The 26,807-nt window shown below is 44.3% G+C and overlaps 1 long non-coding RNA gene across 3 annotated transcripts in view; it reads left to right on the top strand.

Annotated features, from left to right (window-relative positions):
* LOC149455953 (uncharacterized) overlaps positions 1 to 26,807 on the top strand; it is a 528,482-nt gene that overhangs the window by 415,081 nt on the left and 86,594 nt on the right. For all 3 annotated transcript variants that reach the window (XR_016313983.1, XR_016313982.1, XR_016313984.1), the window contains 2 exons: positions 8,953 to 9,055; positions 11,746 to 11,864. This is a non-coding gene — a long non-coding RNA (uncharacterized LOC149455953). The remainder of the gene's footprint in view (positions 1 to 8,952; positions 9,056 to 11,745; positions 11,865 to 26,807) is intronic.

The raw sequence follows: 26,807 nt of genomic DNA, 5'->3' as shown, positions 1-26,807 counted from the left end.
CTTTTTTTTTCGGATTTATTTAATTATTTTTACACTGTCCCTTTTTACACTCAATAAAACAACTTTATAAGGAAAAGTGTGTGGTGGTATGCCCACCATTAGAAACCTCCCTCAATCCACCCACTTCTAATGGTGGGCACACATGAAATGTGCCAACAAATATAAAATATATATGCCGAAGCATGGGGGCCATCCACCCACTGGCCACCCCAGGCCCCCATGCTTTGGCATATATTCTCTTTTTTTCAACTGCGGATGAAAAATCTCATCCGACAGCACTGCACACACCTACTTATGTCTATTCTGAAAGCAAGACCCTGTTGCTGTCAGAATAAACAGGTCAGTGCTGCAGTTTGACATTCCTGCAAATAAATCAACAATGGTTAACAATAAAACATTAACTCAATAAAACAACTTTATAATTGAAATATCTCTGCAAGGAAAAATGTGTGGTGGTATGCCCACCATTAGAAAACCTCCCTGCATCCACCCACTTCTAATGGTGGGCACACATGAAATGTGCCAACAAATATAAAATATATATGCCGAAGGTTGGGCAGTGAATGGGGGAAGTACGGGTGCTGCAGAATTTGTGGGCTGCCAATCGGGATTTGCAAACACATCCGGAAGGATACTAGGGGCTCTACGGGCCTGTGTGTGAATTCTTGGTGGCTGCGGGACACTACTTGTGCTCGCCACCGCACCAGCTTGTACTGCACTTATGGGACTCGCCACGTCACCAAGTGATACTGCAGTGCTGGTATGTATAATACCAGGATGTACTAGGCCGATGGTGCTTGCCATTTCACCAAAAGGTAGCGCGACACTAGTACTGACACTCTGCTGCATATGAGAGTCATCATGCGTTTGTACCACATGTGTGAGACTTTTTGGGAGCCTAGCCACATACAGGAGCCTGAAATCCAATGACCACTTTGAAAGCCTGAAGGTGCGTAACTTCTTCATTTCACTTCCTCACTACCTATCACAGTTTTGGAGGCCCTGAAATGCCAGGATAGCACCAAACCCAGACAAATTACCCCTTTTTGGAAAGTAGACACTCCAAAGAATTTAAAAAGAGGCATGGTAAGTATTTAGCAGATCTCATTTTTTCTCACAAGGTTTTGAAATATAAAAAAAGGAAAGAATAAATATGTTTTTGTATTTTCTTCATTTTCCAAAAACTTGTGGCAACAAACGAGATCTGCAAAATACTCAACATGTTTCTTATCAAATTCCATGGGGTGTCTACTTTCCAAAAATGGGTCATTTGGGGGGGTTTGGTGCTATGCTGGCATTCCAGGGCCTCCGAAACTGTGATAGGTAGTCAGGAAGTGTAATGGGAAAATAAAGCCCTTTAAGAGCCTGAAGGTGCTTATTGGATTTTGGAGTCCTGTGCTTGGCTAGACTGCCAAAACGTCTCTCACATGTGGTACCCCCATACTCGGGAGAAGTAGCAGAATGTATTTTGGGGAGTAATTCTACATATACCTATGGCATGTGTGAGCAATAAATTATTTAAATGACAATTTTGTGTAAAAAAAATTTTTTGTTGTCATTTTCCAAAAACTTGTGGTAAAAATATAAAATCTTCTATTGATTCAACATGCCTCTCGGCAAACAGTTTGGGGTGTCTACTTTCCAAAAAGGGGTCATTTTGGGGGGTGGGGGCATTTTATGCCCAACATTAGAAGTTTATACCACACATCACTCACTCTTCTAACCACCTGAAGACCAAGCTTTTTCTGACACTTTTTGTTCAAAAAATCAGTATATTTGATAGGAAATTAATTTGAACCCCAAATATTATATATATTTTTAGAGCAGACACCCTAGTGAATAAAATGGTGGGTGCTGCAATTTTTTATCTCACATATTACTCACACAGCGATTTTTCAAACGCAATTTTTTTTTTTTTAAATATACACTTTTTTTATTTCAATGCACAAAAACACAATATATTGGCCAATTATTTGGTAAGATCTAAAAGATGATGCTATGCTGACTAAATAGATACCAAACATGACATGCTTTAAAATTGCGCATGCCCTGTGCAATGGCGACAAACTGCAGACATTTGTAATATCTATAGACAATGTTTAACCACTTGCACTCCTGAGGATTTACCCCCCTTAATGACCAGGCCTTTTTTTTGCTGTTTGGCGCTGCACTAATTCAAATGATAATTGCGCGGCCATGCAATGCTGTACCCAAACAAAATTTACGTCCTTTTTCTCACACAAATAGAGCTTTCTTTTGGTGGTATTTTATCACCTGTGCGCTTTTTATTTTTTTGCGCTATAAACAAAATAAACACAAAAATTTTGATAAAAACCAATATTTTCTACTTTCAGCTATAAAAAATATATCGTAAACTCAAAGTTAGTCATAAATTTAAGCCAAAATGTATTCTGCTACATGTTTTTGGTAAAAAAAAATCCCAGTAAGTGTATATTGATTGCTTTGTGTGAAAGTTATAGCGTCTACAAACTATGGTATAGATAATTTCAAATTTACACAGCTTTTACTTTCTGACCGCGCATCACATCTCTTGAGGTGCTAAAATACCAGGATAGAACAAACACCCCCAAATGACCCCTTTTCGGAAAGTAGACACCCTAAGCTATCTGCTGAGAGACATATTGGGGTTTATTTACTAAAGCTGGAGAGTGCAAAATCAGACTCACTTCTGCATAGAAATCAATCAGCTTCCAGGTTTCATTGCCAAAGCTTAATTGAACAAGCTGAGGTTAGAAGCTGATTGGTTTCTATGCAGAAGGGAGTCTGATTTTGGACTCTCCAGCTTTAGTAAATAAACCCCATTGTGTTCATAGAACACAATGGGGTTGTGTTCATTTTTTCCACAAGTTTCTGAAAAATCACAAAAACATTTTTTTTTTTACACAAAATTGTCATTTAAATGATTTATGTCTTGCACAAGCCATGGGTATATGTAAAATTACACCCCAAAATACATTCTGCTACTTCTACCGAGTATGTGGATACCACACGTGTGAGACTTTTTCGGAGCCTAGCCACATACAGGAGCCTGAAATCCAATGACAACTTTGAAAGCCTGAAGGTGCGTAACTTCTTCATTTCACTTCCTCACTACCTATCACAGTTTTGAAGGCCCTGACATGCCAGGATAGCACCAACCCCCTCCCAAATGACCCCTTTTTGGAAAGTAGACACTCCAGGGAATTTAAAAGGAGACATGGTAAGTATTTTGCAAATCTCATTTTTTCTCACAAGGTTTTGAAATATAAAAAAGAAAAAAAAATATGTTTTTGTTTTCTTTCTTCATTTTGCAAAAACTTGTGGCAACAAATGAGATCTGCAAAATACTTACCATGCTTCTTATCAAATTCCATGGGGTGTCTATTTTCCAAAAATTGGTCATTGGGGGGGGGGGGGGGTTTGGTGCTATTCTGGCATTCCAGGGCCTCCAAAACTGTGATAGGTAGTCAGGAAGTGTAATGAGGAAATAAAGCCCTTTAAAAGCCATTGGATTTTGGGGTCCTGTACTTGGCTAGACTGCCAAAATGTCTCTCACGTGTGTTACCCCCATACTTGAGAGAAGTAGCAGAATGTATTTTGGGGAGTAAAAACTTGAGGTAAAAAAATAAATTCTTCTGTTGATTCAACATGCCTCTCAGCAAATAGTTTGGGGTTTCTACTTTCCAAAAAGGGGTAATTTTGGGGGGTGGGGGCATTTTATGCCCAGCATTAGAAGTTTATGCCACACATCACTCACTCTTCTAACCACCTGAAGACCAAGCCTTTTCTGACACTTTTTGTTCACATTACAAAAATCAGTATTTTTGCTAGGAAATTAAAGTGAACCCCCAAACATTATATATTAATTTAGAGCAGACACCCTAGTAAATAAAATGGTGGGTGCTGCAATTTTTTTATCTCACATATTACTTACACAGAGATTTTTCAAACACAATTTTTTTGAAAAATATACACTTTTTTTCATTTTAATGCACAAAAACACAATATATTGGCCAAGTATTTGGTAAGATATAAAAGATGATGCTATGCTGAGTAAATAGATATTAAACATGACATGCTTTAAAATTGCGCATGCCCTATGCAATGGCGACAAACTGCATACATTTTTAAAATCTATAGGCAAAGCTTTAAAAGCCTTTACAAGCTACCATTTTAGATTTACAGAGAAGGTCTAGAGCTATAATTACTGCCCTCGATCTGACGTTCATGGCAATACCTCACATGCATGGTGCAATCTCTGTTTCCATACTGGCACAGGGTCAACGCTCACGACCGCAGGTGTGCGCGTGCGCGGATGGGTGAGGGTACTTTTTTTTTCTTTTTTTTCTGATTTATTTAATTATTTTTACACTGTCCCTTTAATTTTTTTTTTTTTATCACTTTTAATGCTATCGCAGGGAGGGGGAGGCATTTTCTCCCACTGCTTGTAAAAGCAATCCTGCAGCTAATTAACCACTAGGAATGCTTTTACATGAAAGCCCATTGCCGGCTGAAAAAAATGATACCAGGATAATGCCTGCAGCTGCAGGCATCACCCTGGTATAACCATTCAAAGTCCAGTGATGTACCAGTACGTCGCTGGTCCTTGTTGGGTGTATATGCTATGTTCTTTTTTTCTTTATGCAGCCTGTGGGCTGAATGAAAAAAAAGAGAAGAAATCTCTGCCAGAAAAAGTGTGTGGTATGCCCACCATTAGAATACCTCCCTGCATCCACCCACTTCTAATGGTGGGCACACATGAAATGTGCCAACAAACATAAAATATATATGCCGAAGCATAGGGGCCATCACCCACTGGCCATCCCAGGCCCCCATGCTTTGGCATATATTCTCTTTTTTTCAACTGCGGATGAAAAATCTCATCCGACAGCACTGCACACACCTACTTATGTCTATTTTGAAAGCAAGACCCTGTTGCTGTCAGAATAAACAGGTCAGTGCTGCAGTTTGACATTCCTGCAAATAAATCAACAATGGTTAACAATAAAACATAAACTCAATAAAACAACTTTATAAGGAAAAGTGTGTGGTGGTATGCCCACCATTAGAAACCTCCCTCAATCCACCCACTTCTAATGGTGGGCACACATGAAATGTGCCAACAAATATAAAATATATATGCCGAAGCATGGGGGCCATCCACCCACTGGCCACCCCAGGCCCCCATGCTTTGGCATATATTCTCTTTTTTTCAACTGCGGATGAAAAATCTCATCCAACAGCACTGCACACACCTACTTATGTCTATTCTGAAAGCAAGACCCTGTTGCTGTCAGAATAAACAGGTCAGTGCTGCAGTTTGACCTTCCTGCAAATAAATCAACAATGGTTAACAATAAAACATTAACTCAATAAAACAACTTTATAATTGAAATATCTCTGCAAGGAAAAATGTGTGGTGGTATGCCCACCATTAGAAAACCTCCCTGCATCCACCCACTTCTAATGGTGGGCACACATGAAATGTGCCAACAAATATAAAATATATATGCCGAAGGTTGGGCAGTGAATGGGGGAAGTACGGGTGCTGCAGAATTTGTGGGCTGCCAATCGGGATTTGCAAACACATCCGGAAGGATACTAGGGGCTCTACGGGCCTGTGTGTGAATTCTTGGTGGCTGCGGGACACTACTTGTGCTCGCCACCGCACCAGCTTGTACTGCACTTATGAGACTCGCCACGTCACCAAGTGATACTGCAGTGCTGGTATGTATAATACCAGGATGTACTAGGCCGATGGTGCTTGCCATTTCACCAAAAGGTAGCGCGGCACTAGTACTGACACTCTGCTGCATATGAGAGTTATCATGCGTTTGTACCACCTCAGCAACCTGGAAATTGGGTCGGGTACACCTGATCTTAGCAGGGACCTCTTCTCCGTCATCTGAGCTAACTGTCAGGGTGCCGCTGCTGTCTACAGGCTCATATTCTGAGGGGGATTCTGTCAGTCAGTCTTCCCCTTCGCTCTCACCCGACATGCTCAGAATCCTGTAGGCCTCTCCACTAAAGTACCTTTGGTTGGACATTTTGGCCACTAAATGTATATGTACCTAGTGTGACTCATGAGAAAAAGAGGGCCTAGTTCTCAAGGACTGCTTGAACCGCTACAAAAAATTTACCGACAAGTGCTAACAGAGATCAGGCCTGATTCTGTGAATACTGCGCTTTTGTGTGTAATGTATCAAGTGACAGTTATCTACTGACACTGCACTTGCTGGGGGAGGGATGGGGGAGTAGGGGTTAAACGCAGGTGCTGGCAGGTGTCGGGGCTGATCCCGCTAACGCTGCATTTTTGGGAACACTATACTAATGTGAACGCTGGTGTAGCGCTGAACTGATCAAAGATATTGATCCAATCAGACACTATACTAGCAATAGAGGTTTAGTGTGCAAGTGAGCATGTTCCTGGCAATCAAGGGGTTAAATGTGATTACTGGTGTACTAGCGGGCTATCTGACGCTATCTGGGAGGGGCGCTAACTAACACTATCAGAAGTCGCCAGCAACACTAATACAGTGATCAGTAAAAATCTGTGCACTGTAAACAATGACACTGGTGACAGGGCAGTGAAGGGGTTAACTGGGGGGGGGGTGATCAATGGGTTAAATGTGACCTAGGTGTGTTCTGTTAGTGTAGTGCTTTGTACTCATGTTTTCTGTGTCTTCTTCTCTCTCTGGGACGGAATGTGCCCAGGCAGAGAAGATTTACATTATATCCTGTCCTGTGTAACTGTCAACACAGGACAGGATAGGACAGGGACCGATCATTCAACTTCAGCCGGACATCACTGGCTAAAATTGAATGATTGGTCCCTCCGGGATGGAATCGTGACACCCGCGGGAGCATGGGAGTGCGAATGATGTCTAGAAACGTGATATTGCACAGCGGTGCCACCCTGCTGCAGTATATGTACTGTGGCTGGTTGTCAACCGGTTAAAACACACCCCTCCTCTCTCACCCCCCCCCCCCCATCACCAAGTGTCCTATCAAGACTTGCCTCTGTTTTTTTACATTTATACATTTCATACAATTAAATTTTTTACATTTATACAATTTTTTTTTTTTTTTCAAACATCAACTTCTAAATACATCTTATATAACTACATTTCTTACACACACATATATATATATATATATATATATATATATATATATTTATATTTTTTTTTTTTCTTATCAAACATCAATTACTAATAAAGATAACAAAAAATAATAATACAATACCATTTTTAGCTCAATTTAAAACATACCCCTCTTCTCTCACCCCCATGACTAAGTGTCCTATCAAGACATTCCCGTTTTTTGACATTTATAAATTTTATGCAATTACATTTTTTAAATATATACAATTTTTTCTGGGGGGGGGTTCAAATATCAACTTCTAAGAACATTTTATATAACGACATTTCCTATATATATTTTTTTTTTCTATATTTTTTTTTTTTTTTATATTATTTTTTTTTTCTTATCAAACATCAACTACTAATAAAGATAATATAAAATAATAATACGATACAATTTTTAGTGCAATTTAAAACACACCCCTCCACTCTCACCCCCCCCCCCCCCCCCCCATCACTAAGTGACCTATCAAGATTTTCCCGTTTTTTGACATTTATACATTTTATAAAATTACATTTTTTAAATATATACAATTTTTTTTTTCGGGGGGGGTTCAAATATCAACTTCTAAGAACATTTTATATAACTACATTTCTTACATATACATATATATATTTATTTTTTTTTTGAGGTTTTTTTTTTTTTTTAATTTTTTTTTTTTTTTTAGATTTTTTTTTTCTTATCAAACATCAACTACTAACAAAGATAACAAAAAATAATAATACGATCGATGGACTTTTCCTCCTCTTCATCTCCATTTCTGCCAGTGATGTCATTCAGGCATCTGGAAATATAGAGAAAAGATCGTTATACATTATGGACTAAAACCACATGGAATTCACCATCTTCATCCATTTCAACATCAAACCAAAGGATCATGTCCTCAATCTGCATGTTCAAGACTTCCTGGATGTTGAGTCTCCGTGGCTCTTGTGCATTAGGGATAGCTGCCCGGCAAATGGGACACGTGGCGCTCTCCCTGATCCATCTTTGGATGCAGGCAGGGTGGAAAACATGAGAGCACTGGAGAACCCTAGTCTCCTCTCCAGCGCCGTATTCAGCCAAACAGATGGAACAAGTCGGCTGCTCCTCACCCTGCTGCTCCATAGCCGGTGGTCCCTCTTGTACCGGGTTGTTGGCAGCCTCCCTAATGCGATCTCTTGGAGAACGACGTCTGCGAATAGCATTGGCGTCCTCCCGTCTCCGACGACGTTGCCCTCTGGACCTTGTCCTATGAGCAATCGGAGACTCTCGGCCTTCCCGAGCTGATGATCTGCGCCTTGAAGGTCGTGGCATCCTGATGGTGTTGGATGCCAATGTACCTAAAAAAAAGCTAAAAAATTACAATATTAATAATAATATTGTAAACAATAACAGTATAATACTGATGGCAATATCAATTTTTAAGAATAATGAAAATCGCAGTTGTCGCAGGAGACGTGCTCTGGCGATGTGCATCGGTCGGCGACCTGTGCAGGAGTGATCTGATTGCCACTTCCTGTCCGGGGTCCTGCTGTGTTTGGGCTGCCTTTTGTTATGCCTGATGACTTGCAATTTTTTTTCGGTCATGAAACGCTATATTTTGATAAATTGGATATTATTCTATAGATTTTACATAGAATGAAATATTACTGTGGCCATTTTAAAGTTATTTTTCAATTTTGCCACTAGATGGCACTGTGTGGGCATTCTGCAGGGCTGTAATACCGCTGGTTGCCATGGATGTCTCCCTTCCTGATCGGCTCCATACAGTGCATACGAAGTTGTTGCTGGCTTTTAACGGCCATGTCTTCCTATATTTCTGTATAGGAGGCTAATCCCGGAGCTGAGGCAGAAAACGGACAGTCCCCAGAGACGATAGGAGCGGTCGGCTGTCGGCATAACGGTCACCGAGGAGAACAGAGCTGAGCAGGTAGGAGATAGAGCGGGAAGGAGAGCCGGGGGTGGTGCCGAGGAGGGGCCGGGGTGGTGAGGAGAAGGCTGGGCCTGCTGGGTGGTGTAGTCCGCAGGGGGTGTTGTGGAGGGGGCTATGTATGGAGTGTGTTATAGAGGTGATGATATCCGGCTATAGAGGTGATGATATCCAGGAGAGGGACAGACGTAGCTGGATCTCCCCCATTATGTGCCCCCATCACCCCCCAGTGTCCCCTCATCTTCCAGTCCCCCCTCCCCCCTCAGGCCTGCCCAGGGTACAGCTCATTGCTTTCCTTTCCTGACTTTGTTGCTGGATAGCAGGCGGCTGCAAGTGTGGTGATGAGGATCCCACCTTTAGGCCCCGTTCACCTCTGGTGATTTGGGATGGCAATTGTGTTTGTTCCCGCGATTCGGAAATCGCACTGCAATCCTGGCGTGTGTTTGTGTGCCATCCATTATTAATGACACCTCAGACGTAGGAGCTTCTTTTGGGCGCCCAACACGGCCCCCCGGCCCTCTGCGTGTTGCTGGCGGGCTTTTGGGCACCAGGTACAGAGAAGAATGGCAGCAGAGTGGCGGGCACTTGATGGCTCTCTGTTCTGCTCTGTGTTCCAGCTCCTGCACTGAGGAGACACACTGTACTATGGATGGAGTTATCTCTGTCCCCAGTACATGTCCCAGCCTGGGAGAGGGAGAGCAACGCAGGAGCCTGTGATCAGGTAAGGTGGATGGGGGAGGGGGTTAATATTCACTGCTATGGACAGTAATGGGGAAAGTAGGGGGAGGATAATTTATGGGGGGTTACTTTCACTGCCCTGATCAGTAATGGGGAGGGGGGGTGAATTGTGAGGGGTTAACTTTCACTGTCATGATCAGGGAAGATTATGGAGGAGTTAAAGCGGAGTTCCACTGAAAAGCTCAAGCTCCCCTTATTTGCCCCCTCCCCCTCTCTACTGCAATATTTGGCACCTTTTGTGGGGGTAGCGGGTACCTGGTTTGGCATGTACCCGCTCCCACTTCCGTCTCAGTACGCCGTGGTTAAATGACTTGGAAGTTGGGCCCCCTCCTTGCTCCCGCAATTTCCTGGGAACTTTCACAGGTCCCAGGAGACTGCTGGACCAATCAGGAGGCGCGACGCTACTCGTGCATGCGCAGTGGGCACCAGGCTGTGAAGCCTCAAGCTCTCACAGCCTGGTGCCCACAGTAGAGATGCCGGCACCGTGGAGGACAGAAGGAGAAAAGAGACTGTGCCGGTGAGTACATTGCTGGACCCTGGGACAGGTAAGTGTGTGTTTATTAAAAGTCAGCAGCTACAGTCTTCATAGATACTGACTTTTAATAAACACAAAACAGCTGGAACTCCACTTTAAAGCAGAGTTCCAGCTGAAAAAAACAAAAAACAAGAAGTCACCAGCTACAAAAACTGTAGCTGCTTACTTTTAAAATACAGACACTTACCTGTCCCTCGGTCCAGTCGTGTCCTCATCGCGGCTGGTTTCACCAGCCGTCTTCTCTCCCCGGCATCTTCAGTGTGGGCACCCGGATGTGACAGCTTGTGGCATCACAGCCGGGTCACCACAGAGGGGTGGTTAATAGTAGTGACACCAGAGCTGGGAGCTGCTTATTGCAGCCATTGACACCAAAGCTGGGGTCTTATTATTGCTTCCACTGACACCAAAGCTCTGCAGTTATTATTAATTCCCTGACACCAATGCAGTGTTTATTTGCCTTCACTGATACTAATGCTGGGGCTTATTATTGCATCCACACTGAGACCAGTGCTGCTGCTTATTGCACCTATTGACTCCAATGCTGTTGGTTATTATTGTGTCCACTGACACCAGTGCTAGTGGTCATTGTACTCCATCTTTTTTAGTGTGCGTTGTGATACGCTGCAAAATATACAGTTGTATCATTATTTTAGAGCATTGAGATGCAATAAACTGCTGCTATTGTGTGGGCCTCTGCAAGTGTCGGGGGAGCACACTTGAGGCCTTCCATCATTTTTGCCCACCACTGTTTGAGTATAGCTCGTCCCAAAAACAAAAAGTAATGTATTGCAGCTGATCAGACCTCAGGACTGGTGGCTGCGTAACCTCCCTAGCAGTCTGATTATGTCAGTATTTCTGTGCTCAAAGCGGTACATTATTTGCATGGAAATTTGTCGTTTTTTTATTGTAGGCCTGTATTTTTAGGAATAACTCACTGAAATCTGTCCGAACAAGAGTCTAGTAAACATCCCGGGTATGTTCAAATTTTAAACACAAAATCATAAATTATAATTTAATAAATAATCATAAAACATAATAATATAATAATTTATTTCAATAATATAATCAAACCAAAAACACTGAAATTTGAAATAGAGCGCCAAGTTCGCACATCACAAAATCGTTTTCAGTGTCTGATAACAAATTTCCCCACGAATCATTATCATTCAATTCTGCAAGTAGTTCTAATTTACTATCGCTGTTCTAAAACTGCTTTTGACCTAAAGGAACGCTTTTTGGACGACATGGACATTTCTCATTTTCCAGGCAGAAAGAACAGTAAAAATGCAGGCAGGGCACAGGACAAAGCACTCAGGACAAAATGTATGTGAAATGGTTTGATATAGTAATGTTTTACTATGTGATTTTAGTGTATTTAGTGAATGTCACTTTTTGACATTTTTAAATTTCCCGCCAGTTCCGTCCCCGTACGTCCCGACGTCGCAGGGAATGGAACCTGGAGGACAGATGCCGGCATCGGCCGGAGGAGATGGCCGGGGACGCTGCAGGGGGGACATCACCGGAGCGAAGGACAAGGTAAGTGCAGAAGGGATCCCGGAGCAACGCTGCAGGGTATTCCCGAGTGTAGCTCGTGGTTACCGCATGTGGTGCTGAAACTTTACCCCGTGCTGCACTCGGGTATACTGCCAGGGGGGTTAATGACTCTTTCACACAGGCGTTGAAAATAGGCAGTTGGGTCACATTTTTATGCTTCCCGAATGCCTATCAATGCCACTCAAAATTGTTAAAATAGGGAGTGGATGGAGGTGTTCACAACGTTGCTGCAAGGTAACAACAATGCTGCCTGCAGAGTTTGGCAGGCGTTGACGCTTTGCAACTGACTCTATTCACTTCTATTGAAACGCACCCCAACCGCAGGTTAAATGGACTGTAAACGTGCCTATGGGGTTTAGAATGTGTTTACAGTGCAGATGTAAAGCATCAAAAGTGATCATTTCCTATTTTATAAACCCCACACAGGGCATTTAAGAGACACAACATGAATGCCTGTACAACACATGCTAAATGCTGATTAATGCTATAGGTGCGTTAATGTGCATTTAGGCTGCTTTAAAACTTAACGCCAGTGGGAAAGAGCCGTATGATTTCATGTTCAGTATATTTCTATTCTCCTGGTGATCCAACCAGTAACACAATTCCTATCCAGCACTGCATATAAAAAAAAAAGGAATGATCTTTAGCCCTTTCACTGCCAGAGCCGTTTTTGCATTTTTTTGTGCACACGTTTAAAAATCATTTTAGGCCTGAAGATTACAGAAAAGCCCCAAACATTTTATATTTTCTGAAAGCAGACACCCTAGATCAATGTTTCTCAACCTTTTTTCAGTCAAATCACCCTTTAACCACTAGCCTACAGGGCACTTATGCCCCCTTCCTGTCCAGGCCAATTTCCAGCTTTCAGCGCTGTCACACTTTGAATGACAATTGTGCGGTCATGCAACACTGTACCCATATGAAATTTTTATTTTTATTTTTTGACAGACAGAGCTTTATTTTGGTGGTATTTAATCACCTCTGGGTTTTAATTTATTTTTTTTTAACAAACCGAAAACCACTGAACATTTTGAAAAAAAAATATTTCTTTCTTAGTTTTTGTTATAAATTTTGTAAATTTGTCTCCTTCAATGATGTGCGCTAATGAGGCTGCAGTGATGGGCACTGATGGTTTGCACTGATGGACACTGATAGGTGGCACTTATGAGGAGGCACTAGTAGGTGGCACGGCACTGATGGGCATTGACAGGCATCACTGATGGGCACTGATATATGGCACTGATAGGTGGCAATCATACGCGGCACTGACTGGCACTGTTAGGCTGCACTGATAGGCAGCACTGATGCACAATGATAAGCGGCACTGACTGGCACTGATTGGCATTGATAGGTGGCACTGACTTGTACTGATGGGTGACACTGAAAGTCAGCTCAGATGGGCACTGATATGTGGCATTGATGTGCACTGACAGCTCGAGAAGAGAGGAGAGGAGAGCCGGTTATCGGCATTTCTCTCCTCACGAGCTGTCACGCTGACAGCTCGAGAAGAGAGGAGAGCCGGTAATCGGCATTCCTCGGAGGGGACATGTGCACTGATCATCAGGTCACTGATGATCAGTGTGCCCTGATGATCAGTGTAGCCCCCCAGTGGTAGGCACTGATTTGTGGCATTGATGTGGCACTGATGGGTACTGGCAGGTGGCATGGATGAGCACTGAGAGCTGGCACTGATGGACACTGACAGGTGGCACTGCTGGGGCTACACTGATCATCAGGGCACACTGATCATCAGTGCCCTGATGATCAGTGCACATGTCCCCTCCGAGGAATGCCGATTACCGGCTCTCCTCTCTTCTCGAGCTGTCAGTGTGACAGCTCGTGAGGAGAGAAATGCCGATAACCGGCATTTCTCTGTTTACATGTGATCAGCTGTGATTGGACACAGCGGATCACGTGACCGAGCCGACATCTTTGACTCTTTCCGTGGATCGGTGATCCACTGTGTCTGAGGGACACAGCGCACCGCCGATCGCCGTACTGCGCTCTCCCGGGGCTGCGCATGCGCGGTGAGAACGGGTAGACGTCATATGTTGTCCTTCCAGAACGAGAGAACCTTCTTGTGCCCGTCATTGGACTATATGGTGTGCAGGAGGAGGTTAAAATTATGGACAGTCCTGAGGCACCCTTTAAAATTTCAGACCGTCTTAAGTAACCCCATTCTAAAATGTGAAAAACTTTTCTAATAGTTTTATATAACGCAGCAACATCCACACATGTAGGACACTCAACATTAGAGGTGATTTATTCTTCCAAAGCAAATACACTTTTGCACATTGGTACTGGCTAGTATTCCATTGTTTCTCTTCTCCCTCAGTTTTTCTCCAACACTGAGCTAAGGTGACCCCAGCACTGATGGGAATGGGCAGGGGAGGGTCTAACTAGGTTGCTGTGCAGGCAGCTGACATCCGCTTTATCAACTGATGATGTCATTGGTTGTCAGGACGCTGGCGGGTAGAAGGTTGTAATGGTGCACAATGATAACCTGTGGCTTTCTGTAACTAAAAAAAAAAAAAAAAATGCAACAGATGAAAAACGGATGTAAATGGATGTAAACGGACATACGGTCTGTTTTTGCGTTGGTAAAGGATGTAAAAACTGACGAGAAACTGATTTAAACTGATCCGTTTTTTTCTTTGAAAAAACATGACTGAAGTGATGAATAAACAGAATGCCCATGTGAAAGGACCCTTATGGCACTTTGGGCAAAAATCCATTTTGATGGTATTCCCTATTTTATTGGTAAGGTTTCATAATCACTTCTCTGCTATTAATGCTGATTATTTTTAGCTTGCATAGCCATTATTTATTTATTTTTTATATAAAGCAGTGAAAGATTAGATCCCTTGCTGATCTCCTGCTATTGGGCTCTGTTTTGAAGATCTCTTATCAATTACTGTTAGTGACAAAGGTTTTAGCAGTTAATTTCTATACACCGTACAAACTTCAGCAGGAACCGGAAATAAATTGGTCAAAGTTCGTTCAGTGGATGGCCCTGTCGGCCCCTTCCCGTTTGACATTCTTTGACTGAAAAATAGAAGGAGTTGGATGGAAAATCAGATCCGCAGCATAGATACAGAAATAAAAGATTGATGGGGGTGGAGGTAGGCCTTCCACTACTGTACTGAAAACAAAAGCATTGGTATTTCTGTTGTGTTTCCGAGTTTGCATCGCTTCCTCTCTAATGAAACAATTGTCATTGGGATACTAAGGCTGGGGTTCTCCCTGTTAAGCTGGGGTTCACATTGTTGTGCTGTGGTGATGCAGACATTGGTGCGCTGCAATGCCATTCATTCCTAACCACAACACAATGCGCAGTGATGTACTACACTGCATTGCAGTGTGCTGCGTCACAAAGAATTTTCCATGTACCTTTTTATTGTTGCGTTAGGCAGCCTATTCAAAAGAATGGGTAGGCTTATTGGAATGGACGGAATAATGCACATGCATTTACACAGCTAACAATGTGAATCTGTCCTACATGACAGGGAGTCCCGACTCCTGGACAGTGGTGTATTTTGGTTTTGTGCTGCCCTAGGCAAGACTAAAATCACTGACACCAATGATGGTGCCCCATCATTACTGTCAGTTTGTGAGGAATAGCGCCCCATCATTGGTGTCAGTGTGAGGAATAGTGCCCCATCATTGATGTCAGTGGAATGAATAGTGCCCCATCATTGGTGTCAGTGTGAGGAATAGCGCCCCATCATTGGTGTCAGTGTGAGGAATAGTGCCCCATCATTAGTGTCAGTGGGAGGAATCGTGCCCCATCATTGGTGTCAGTGGGAGGAATCGTGCCCCAACATTGGTGTCAGTGGGAGGAATCGTGCCCATCATTGGTGTCAGTGGGAGGAATCGTGCCCCATCATTGGTGTCAGGGGGAGGAATCGTGCCCCATTATTGGTATCAGTGGGAGGAATCGTGCCCCATTATTGGTGTCAGGGGGAGGAATCGTGCCCCATCATTGGTGTCAGGGGGAGGAATCGTGCCCCATTATTGGTATCAGTGGGAGGAATCGTGCCCCATCATTGGTGTCAGGGGGAGAAATAGTACCCCATCATTGGTGTCAGTGGGAGGAATAGTGCCCCATCATTGGTATCAGTGGGAGGAATAGTGCCCCATCATTAGTGTCAGTAGGAGGAATAGTGCTCCATCATTGGTGTCAGTGGGAGGAATAGTGCTCCATCATTGGTGTCAGTGGGAGGAATAGTGCTCCATCATTGGTGTCAGTGGGAGGAATAGTGCTCCATCATTGGTATCAGTGGGAGGGATAGTGCCCCATCATTGGTGTCAGTGGGAGGAATAGTGCCCCATCATTGGCGTCAGTGGGAGGAATATTGCTCCATCATTGGTATCAGTGGGAGGGATAGTGCCCCATCATTGGTGTCAGTGGGAGGAATAGTGCCCCATCTTTGGTGTCAGTGGGTGGAAGTGCCCCATCATTGGTATCAGTGGGAGTAATAGTGTCCGATCATTGGTGTATCGGGCAGTGGGACAGGTGAGAGGCAGTGGGACAGGTGAGGGGCAGTGGGACAGGAGGAGCGCAGATGGACAGGTGAGGGGCAGTAGGACAGGAGAAGCGTAGAGGGACAGGTGGGGGGCAGCGTGACGGGGGGCATGGAACAGGTTCGGGGCAACGGAACAGGAGGAGAGCAGTGGGACGGGTGAGGGGCAGTGGGACAGGAGAAGGAGCACAGAGGGACAGGAGGAGCGCAGAAGGATAGGTGAGGGGCAGTGGGACAGGAGGAGAGCAGAGGGATAGGTGAGGGGCTGTGGGACAGGAGGAGCGTAGAAGGACAGGTAGGGTTCAGTGTGACGGGGGGCATGGGACAGGATCGGGGCAGCGGGACAGGAGAAGCGCAGTGGGACAGGAGAAGCGTAGAAGGATAGGTGAGGGGCAGTGGGACAGGAGGAGTGCAGAGGGACAGGTGGGGGGCAGCGTGACAGGGGGCATGGGACAGGACCAGGGCAGTGGGACAGAAGGAGCGCAAAGGGACAGGTGAGGGGGAGTGGGACAGGAGGAGCACAGAGGGCAGGTGAGGGGCAGTGGGACAGGAGAGCACAGAGGGACAGGCGAGGGAGAGTGGGACAGGAGGAGCACAGAGAGACAGGTGAGGGGCAGTGGGACAAGAGGAGCACAGAGGGACAGGTGAGGGGCAGTGGGACAAGAGGAGCACAGAGGGACAGGTGAGGGGCAGTGGGACAGGAGGAGCACAGAGGGACAGGTGAGGGGCAGTGGGACAGGAGGAGCACAGAGGGACAGGTGAGGGGCAGTGCGACAGAAGGAGCATAGGGGGGCAGCGGGACAGGAGAAGCGCAGTGGGACAGGTGAGGGGCAGTGGGACAGGAGGAGGGCAGTGGGACAGGTGAAGGAGCACAGAGGGACAGGAGGAGCGCAGAAGGATAGGTGGGGGGCAGCGTGACAGGGGGCATGGGACAGGATCGGGGCAGCTGGGCAGGAGAAGTGCAGAGTGACAGGTGAGGGACAGCTGGACAGGAGGAGTGCAGAGGGACAGGTGAGGGGCAGCTGGACAGGAGGAGTGCAGAGGGATAGGTGAGGGGCAGCTGGACAGGAGGAGCGCAGAGGGACAGGTGGGGGGCAGTGGGGACAGATGGGGGGTAGTTGGACAATGTGGGGGACAGGAGGGTGGAAGTAGAACAGGTGGGGGGCAATGTGACAGGGGGACAGTGAGAAAGGAGTGGGGAAGCACCAGTCCTCCAAGCACTTACCTGTTCAGCAGCAGCTCCTCCAGATGGTGTCAGCATCACTCCAGGACGGCTGCCTGTGTCCCTTCTCCCTCAGGATCTCCGGCGGCAAAAGAGCGGGTGGGCTCCTCCACCCTGACCTCGTCCTCTTCTGCTTCTTCCTTCGCTGGCACCTTCCTGCACATCCCGACACACTGACCCGCTCACCGCTGACCCGCCCACCACTCCGCTCTCCTCTGCAGCCGGTCCCTTGGCCTGGGTGACCCTTCTTGCCATGGCAGCCCTGTCCCTTTCCCACAGAAGTCTCGCTTCTGTAGGAAAGGGGGGGCGGCACTGCCGCCGTGCCGCCCCCTGAAACGTACCGCCCTAGGCAAATGCCTTGTTTGCCTCGCAGCAAATACGCCCCTGCTCCTGGATAGGAGTATAAAAATGACAGAGGTTCTAATCTTCCTCCACTTTATACTAACACTGAAAAAAAAAATGTGGGCTGATCTGTTTTGCACTTGGCCTTTTGACAATGGAGCAGGTGGTCTGAAATGAGATTCATGAATAGGGTATGGAGGGAGTATACAGTATCGGTTAGGATGCACTCATACCTGAGCAGAGCGATTTTTAAAGCAATTTTTGTGCGTTTTTGCAAGAACATACAAGCATTTTAGAAGTGTATTACAAGTGTTTTGTTCAATTTGTTAGTATTCAAACTTCAGGGGTTTTTGTTTTAGCCAATTGGAAGCACTGGGGGGGAATCAGTTATATGAGCTAAAAAAAATTCTAAAATACACCTGAAAGAATGCTCGAATTTTCAGTTGTTGAAGTCTTTTGGGGCAAAATTGCTCAATTTTGTCTGAAAAGTAGCTCATATACTTTTCTGAGAGACAGGCATCCAGCTTCAAACAGGATGTTGAAATGTGAACATTGGCTGTTGAAAACAATGGGATTTGGATTGTTGAGCGATTTGGGCTTCTAGTTAAAAAATGCTTAGGTTTGAATGGGGCCTTAAAGTGGTTGTACAGGCTTAAGGTTTTTTGCCTTTATGCATTCTATGCAGAAAAAAAACATAAATTTAACTTTGGTGCAGTGTTGCATGACCGCGCAATTGCAAGTTAAAGTAAAGCTTCTGCAACTGCAAGTAATGCAAATCGCTTCTGTAACTGCTTCCTGACCGCCCTATAGCAGAAATACTGCTACAGGGCGGCACGGGTGTGCAAAATCATGTGTATATATATATGTGTGTGTGATTCGCGTTCCTGTGGTTTAACGCCCCTCCCAGGTAGAGTCAGATTGCCCATCAGTATACCAGTAATTACATTTAACCCCTTGATTGCCAGGAACACGCCCACATACACAATAAACCTCCATTGCTAATATAGTGTCTAAACTGATCAATATCTTTGATCAGATCAGCACTATACCAGCGCTCACATTAGTATAGTGTCCCCAAAAACACGGCGTTAGCGGGATTAGCCCCTACGCTTACCCCTCCCCCCTCCTCCCTCAGCAAGTGCAGTGTCAGTAGATCACTGCCACTTGATACATTGCACACAAAACCGCAGTGTTGGCAGAATCAGGCCTGATCTCTGCTAGCACTTGCCAGTAAATTTTGATGACTCTGATATGCAGCAGAGTGTCAGTACTAGAGCCACAGTACCTTTTGGTGAACTGGCAAGCACCAGCGGCCTAGTACATCCTGGTCTTTCACATACCAGCACTGCAGTATCACTTGGTGACGTGGCAAGTCCCATAAGTGCATTACAAGCTGGTGTGGTGGCGAGCACAAGTAGTGTTCCGCAGCCACCAAGAATTTGCACCATGTGACCTAATGTGTGCCCACCATTAGAAGTGGGTGGATGCAGGGCGGTATATTCTAATGGTGGGCATACCAAACACCTTTTCTGACAGAGATTTCTTCTCTTTTTTCATTCAGCCCACACAAAATACAAAAAAAAAAGAACATAGCATATATACCCAACAAGAACCAGCGACGTACTGGTACATCACTGGACTTTGGTTATACCAGGATAATGCCTACAGCTGCAGGCATCATCCTGGTATCGTTTTTCTCAGCCGGCGATCGGCTTTAATGTAAAAGCAATCCTAGTGGCTAATTAGCTGCAGGATTGTTTTTACAAGCAGCGGGAGAGGATACCCCCGCCTCCCCCGCTGCCTTCCATGGCCTTCTCAGGCAGTCCCGTGCCATCGGGCGAACCTGAGAATGCAGCTGGTGTTTCTGCCAGCTGACCATAGAACTGATTTCAGACCTGAATGGAGCCAATCATCTCTATAGTCTAAGAAATTGGAAGCTACGAGCATTTCATCGCTTCAGTTTTGCAGGATACAAACAGCACCATTTATAAATTGGGAAAACATCTGATCACACCAATCTTGGTGAGATTAGATAATGTAAGGGCATAGGAGATATCTAGAGTCTGATAGACCCCAGATTTCTCAAAAAAGAATATATGACAATGCCCATTGAAGTTATAGGGGATATTTGCATTTCCTGTGATAGCATTAAAAGTGATCAAAAAAAAAATGAAAGGGACAGTGTAAAAATAATTAAAAAAATCAAAATAACTTTAAAAAAAAAAAGCATTGACCCTGTGCAGGTATGTAAACAGCGGTTGCACCATGCATGTGAGGTATCGCCGTGAACATCAGGTCAAGGGCAGTAATTCTAGCACTAGACCTCCTCTGTAAATCTAAAATGGTAGCTTTTAAAGGCTTTTAAAGCATTGCCTATGGATATTAAAAATGTTTGCAGTTTGTCGCCATTGCACGGGGCATGCAGTTTTAAAGCATGTCATGTTTGGTATCGCTTTACTCAGAATACCATCATCTTTTAAATTTTACCAAATAATTGGCCAAAATATTGTGTTTTTGTGCATTGAAAGTAAAAAAGTGTATTTTTTCAAAAATATTGTGTTTGATAAATCGCTGCACGAGTACTATGGGACATAAAAAATTACAGCACCCATCATTTTATTCACTAGAGTGTCTGCTTTAAAAAATATACATTGTTTGGGGGTTCAAAGTAATTTCCTAGCAAAGAATACTGATTATTTTCATGTGAGCAAAAAGTGTCAGAAAAGGCTTGGTCTTCAGGTGGTTAGAAGAGTGAATGATGTGTGGCATAAAATTCTTATGCTGGGCATAAAATGTCCCCCCCCCGCTCCAAAACGACCCCTTTTTGGAAAGTAGACATCCCAAACTACTTGCTGAGAGGCATGTTAGGTCAATGGAAGTATTTTTTTTTTTACCACAAGTTTTTGGAACATGACTAAATAAATAAATATATTTTTTTTTACACAATGTTGTCACTTAAATGATTTATTGTTCACACATGCCATGGGTATATGTGGAATCACTCCCCAAAATATATTTTGCTTCTTCTCCCGAGTATGGGGGTACCACATGTGAGAGACATTTTGACAGTCTAGCCAAGTACAGGACCCCAAAATCCAATAAGCACCTTCAAGTTTTTAAAGGGCTTTATTTCCTCATTTCACTTCCTGACTACCTATCACAGTTTCGAAGGCCCTGAAATGCCAGGATAGCACCAACCCCCCCCAAAGGACCCCTTTTTGGAAAGTAGACACCCCAAGGAATTTGGTAAGAAGCATGTTGAGTATTTTGCAGATCTCGTTTGGTGCTACAAGTTTTTGGGAAATGAAGAAAGAAAACAAAAATATATTTTTTCTTGTGAGAAAAAAATTTGATCTGCAAAATACTCACCATGCCCTTTTTTAAAATCCTTGGGGTGTCTACTTTCCAAAAAGGGGTCATTTGGGGGGGGGGGGGTTGGTGCTATCCTGGCATTTCAGGGCCTCCGAAACTGTGATAGGTAGTGAGGAAGTGAAATGAAGAAGTTACGCACCTTCAGGCTTTCAAAGTGGTCATTGGATTTCAGGCTCCTGTATGTGGCTAGGCTCCCAAAAAGTCTCACACATGTGGTATCCCCATACTCAGTGGAAGTAGCAGAATGTATTTTGGGGTGTAATTCCACATATACCCATGGCTTGTGTGAGAAATATATAATTTAATTGACAACTTTGTGTAAAAAAAAAAAATGTTTTTGTCATTTTCCAAAAACTTGGGAAAAAAAAATACCTATTCAATGGACTCAATGGGGTTTATTTACTAAAGCTGGAGAGTCCAAAATCAGACTCCCTTCTGCATAGAAACCAATCAGCTTCCAGGTTTCATTGCCAAAGCTTCATCGATCAAGCTGAGGTTAGAACAGCAATGGGCAAACTACGGCCCGCGGGCCGTATACGGCCCGGCGGACCTTTTAATCCGGCCCGCGGAGCTAGGCTCCCGCTAGGCTCCTCTCACAGTCCGCCCTGAAGACCGGTGCAGCATGAAAATCTGTCTCCTGTGAGGATCTGTCCCCCTTGACGTATCTGCGCATGTGCCGGAGATCGCCGATCGGCTGCTAATGCCTGAAACTGGCACATGCGCAGATACGTCGAGGGGGACAGATCCTCATAGGAGACAGATTTTCATGCTACACCGGAACGAAGTAGGAACAAGAGGAACAAGAGGAACGCGCGGAGCAAAGGTAAGTGAATTGACACAGGGCGGACTTGGGGACTTAATATGGGGGATGAATTAATATGGGGGATGAATTACTATAGGGGGGATGAATTACTATAGGGGGGATGAATTACTATGGGGGATGAATTACTATATGGGGGATGAATTACTATGGGGGATGAATTAATATATGGGGGATGAATTACTATATGGGGGATGAATTACTATGGGGGATGAATTACTATATGGGGGATGGATTACTATAGGGGGGATGAATTACTATGGGTGATGAATTACTATATGGGGGATGAATTACTATAGGGGGGATGAATTACTATAGGGGGATGAATTACTATGGGGGATGAATTACTATGGGGGATGAATTACTATGGGGGATGAATTACTATAGGGGGGATGAATTACTATAGGGGGGATGAATTACTATGGGGGATTAATTACTATATGGGGGATGGATTACTATAGGGGGGATGAATTACTATGGGGGATGAATTACTATGGGGAATGAATTACTATATGGGGGATGAATTACTATAGGGGGGATGAATTACTATGGGGGATGAATTACTATAGGGGGGATGAATTACTATGGGGGATGAATTACTTTATGGGGGATGAATTACTATATGAGGGATGAATTACTATATGGGGGATGAATTACTATGGGGGATGAATTACTATATGGGGGATGAATTACTATATGAGGGATGAATTACTATAGGGGGGATGAATTACTATGGGGGATGAATTACTATATGGGAGATGAATTACTATGGGGGATGAATTACTATATTTGGGATGAATTACTATATGGGGGATGAATTACTATGGGGGATGAATTACTATATGGGAGATGAATTACTATGGGGGTTGAATTACTATATGGGGGATGAATTACTATGGGGGATGAATTACTATATGGGGGACGAATTACTATATGGGGGATGTATTACTATGGGGGACGAATTACTATGGGCGACGAATTACTATGGGTGATGAATTACTATATGGGGGATGAATTACTATAGGGGGAGATGAATTACTATATGGGGGATTAATTACTATGCTTACTATGGGGGAATATTACTATACTTACTATGGATGACACATACACATCATTCATCTACTCTTGGTCCGGCCCCCGGGTCCAATATATGAACCCATTGCGGCCCTCAAGTCAATAAGTTTGCCCACCCCTGGGTTAGAAGCTGATTGGTTTCTATGCAGAAGGGAGTCTGATTTTGGACTCTCCAGCTTTATTAAATGAACCCCAATATGTCTCTCAGCAGATAGCTTAGGGTGTCTACTTTCCGAAAAGGGGTCATTTGGGGGTGTTTGTACTGTCCTGGTATTTTAGCACTTCAAGAAATGTGATGGGCAGTCAGAAAGTAAAAGCTGCGTAAATCCCATTATCTATACCATAGTTTGTAGACGCTATAACTTTCACACAAAGCAACTACCGTATTTGCCGGCGTATAAGACGACCCCCCTACTTTTCCTGCTAAAATGTAGTGTTTGGGCTATACTCGCCGTATAAGACTACCCCTCTTCCAATGCACACCAGTGGGAGGAATAGTGCCCCATCATTGATGTCAGTGGGAGGAATAGTGCCCCATCATTGGTGTCAGTGGGAGGAATAGTGCCCCATCATTGGTATCAGTGGAAGGAATAGTGCCCCATCATTGGTATCAGTGGGAGGAATAGTGCCCCATCATTGGTATCAGTGGGAGGAATAGTGCCCCATCATTGATGTCAGTGGGAGGAATAGTGCCCCATCATTGGTATTAGTGGCAGGAATAGTGCCCCATCATTGGCATTAGTGGCAGGAATAGTGCCCTATCATTAGTATCAGTGGAGGAATAGTGCTCCATCATTGGTGTCAGTGGGAGGAATAGTGCCCCATCATTGGTATCAGTGGCAGGAATAGTGCCCCATCATTGGTATCAGTGGGAGGAATAGTGCCCCATCATTGGTATCAGTGGGGGGAATAGGTGCCCCATCATTGGTATCAGTGGCAGGAATGGTGCCCCATCATTGGTATCAGTGGCAGGAATAGTGCCCCATCATTGGTGTCAGTGGGAGGAATGGTGTCCCATCATTGGTGTCAGTGAGGGGTGGAATAGTGCCCCATCGTTGGTGTCAGTGGGGGGGGGAATAGTGCCCCATCGTTGGTGTCAGTGGGGGGGAGGAATAGTGCCCCATCGTTGGTGTCAGTGGGAGGAATAGTGCCCCATCATTGGTGTCAGTGGGAGGAATAGTGCCCCATCGTTGGTATCAGTGGGAGGAATAGTGCCCCATCATTGGTATCAGTGACACTAATGATGGGGCACTATTCCTCCCACTGAGACTTGCTGACCCTGTTCTCGTATGGTGCTGCTGCAGCCAGCATATGTGGTTGCAGCAGCACCTCTACACAGAACACTTACCTGCTGCTCCGGCACTCAATTTTCGCGGGGCCGCTCGGCTCCGCCCCCTCGCCGGTGATTGGCCGCCTGTGTGCCTTTCCTGAGCTACAGTTCTGGCGGCCAATCACCGGTGAGGAGGCGGAGCCGAGCAGCCGCACGAACATCCAGTGGCCGATCTGAAGGAGACGCCGCGCTTCCTGGACCGGATCATCGTGGGACTGGATCCAGGTAAGAGACATCAGCCCCTGCAAACCCCTGTACTTAATGCCGCAGCCCCCCTAACATGTGTACCGGCGTATAAGACGACCCCCGACTTTTGAGAAGATTTTCAAGGGTCAAAAAGTCGTCTTATACGCCGGCAAATACGGTAACATACACTTATTGGGATTTTGTAACCAAAAACATGTAGCAGAATACATTTTGGCCTAAATTTATGACAACATTTTTGTTTTTTGGATAGTTTTTATGCAAGAAATGAGAAAATATTGTTTTGTTTTTTTTCAAATTTTTTTTTGTTAAAACCTTTTAAGTTTATAGCGCCAAAAATAAAAAGTGCACAGGTGATTAAATACCACAGAAAGAAAGCTCTACTGTATTTGTGTGACGAAAAGGACGTAAATTTAATTTATGTAACATATTGCATGACCGCGCAATTGTCAGTTAAACTAGTGCAGCGCTGTATAGCAAAACAATGGCGTAAATTGCAGTATCTATACCATAGTTTGTAGATGCTATACCTTTAACACAAAGCAATCAATATACACTTATTGAGATTTTTTTACCAAAAATATGTAGAAAAATACATTTTGGCCTAAACTTATGACTAACTTTGAGTTTATTATATATTTTTTATAGCCGAAAGTAAAAAATATTGTATTTCTTAAAAATTTTCAGTCTTTTTTTCTTTATAGCACTAAAAATAAAAAGCTCACAGGTGATCAAATACCACCGAAAGAAAGCTCTATTTGTGTGAGAAAAAGGATGTAAGTTTTGTTTGGGTACAGCATTATATGACCGCGCAATTATCTGTTGAATTAGTGCAGCGCCGAATAGCAAAAAGAGGCCTGGTCATTAAGGGGGGTAAATCCTCTGGATGGCAAGTGGTTAATACATTGAGCACAATAAAATAAACATTTCCTATTAAACTGTGTGAAACTTCTTGCCCCAACACTTGCAGTTTACAATTTTCCACGCTAATGGCTTCTGCTCTCTCAGGTCTGCTTCCCTGAACGTCTGGTCCTCACATGAAAGCGTTAAAAGTAGACAGTGCAGTATCAAGTCAGTCTAAGCTTGGAGGAGGGAAGAGCAGGGGAGTGCCTTGCCATCCTAGGCCATGGGGCTGTGTGTTTGTATTGATATGCACAGTGTGAGGAAACACAGCTCTAGTCTCTACATGCATGGGTGACTCAATAGGACACTGCAGGAGAAAAGAGCCAGCCTGGAACAGGAAACCTGAGGCATCAGTCATGGTACCAGCTTACACAGGAACTTAGGCAAGAATGAAAAACATACCGTCAGCTGCTCCCTTGGCTTCCAGAGCAGTATTTATATGTAATCCCTTCAGTGGGGTATCTTGAGCATAATAAAGTTCTGTAATGGTCAGCAGAAAATGTTAGGGTGTTGGGGTACTTGGTAACTATTTGTTGGGGTGTCATTGTGTAGAAAATCAACTGTTGCTTTAGCCCTGGTTCATACCAGTGCGACTTGTCATGAGACTTGAGAGTTCAAAGTTGCATGGCAAGTCGCACCCCATTACTGGCAAAGGAACGGTTCAAATCGATGCTACTCAAGTTTCAGCGCCTTTGAAAAAGGTTCCTGCACTCGTTTTTGTGTGACTTCATTGCGACTTGCATTGACATTTGTCGCGCAGTGTCAGTAAGTCACAATGAAGTTACACTAAATAGTCGGGTTCAAAGTCGAGTGATCCAGGGCTTAATTTGGATCTAGATATGTAATCTAGATATCAGATATCTAATGAGTCTGTATTTCCTCAACCACTTGCCCTCCAGAGGATTTACCCCCCTCCTGACCAGGCCATTTTTTGCGATATGCTGCGTTACTTTAACTGACAATTGCGCGGTCATGCAGCGCTGTACATAAATGAAATGTATGTCCTTTTTTCCCAAGTAGAGCTTTCTTTTGGTGGCATTTGATCACTTCTGTGGTTTTTATTTTTTGTGCTATAAACAAAAAACAAACAATATTTCTTCCTAAATTTAGGCCAAAATGTATTCTGCTACGTCTT

The sequence above is a fragment of the Staurois parvus genome, unplaced genomic scaffold (genome assembly GCF_062004578.1).
Source record: "Staurois parvus isolate SC_StPar_1 unplaced genomic scaffold, SC_StPar_1.0 ptg000380l, whole genome shotgun sequence".
NCBI lineage: Eukaryota > Metazoa > Chordata > Amphibia > Anura > Ranidae > Staurois > Staurois parvus.
Note: the sequence above shows the minus strand (reverse complement) of the source record. Positions and strands in the feature narration are given on the sequence as shown.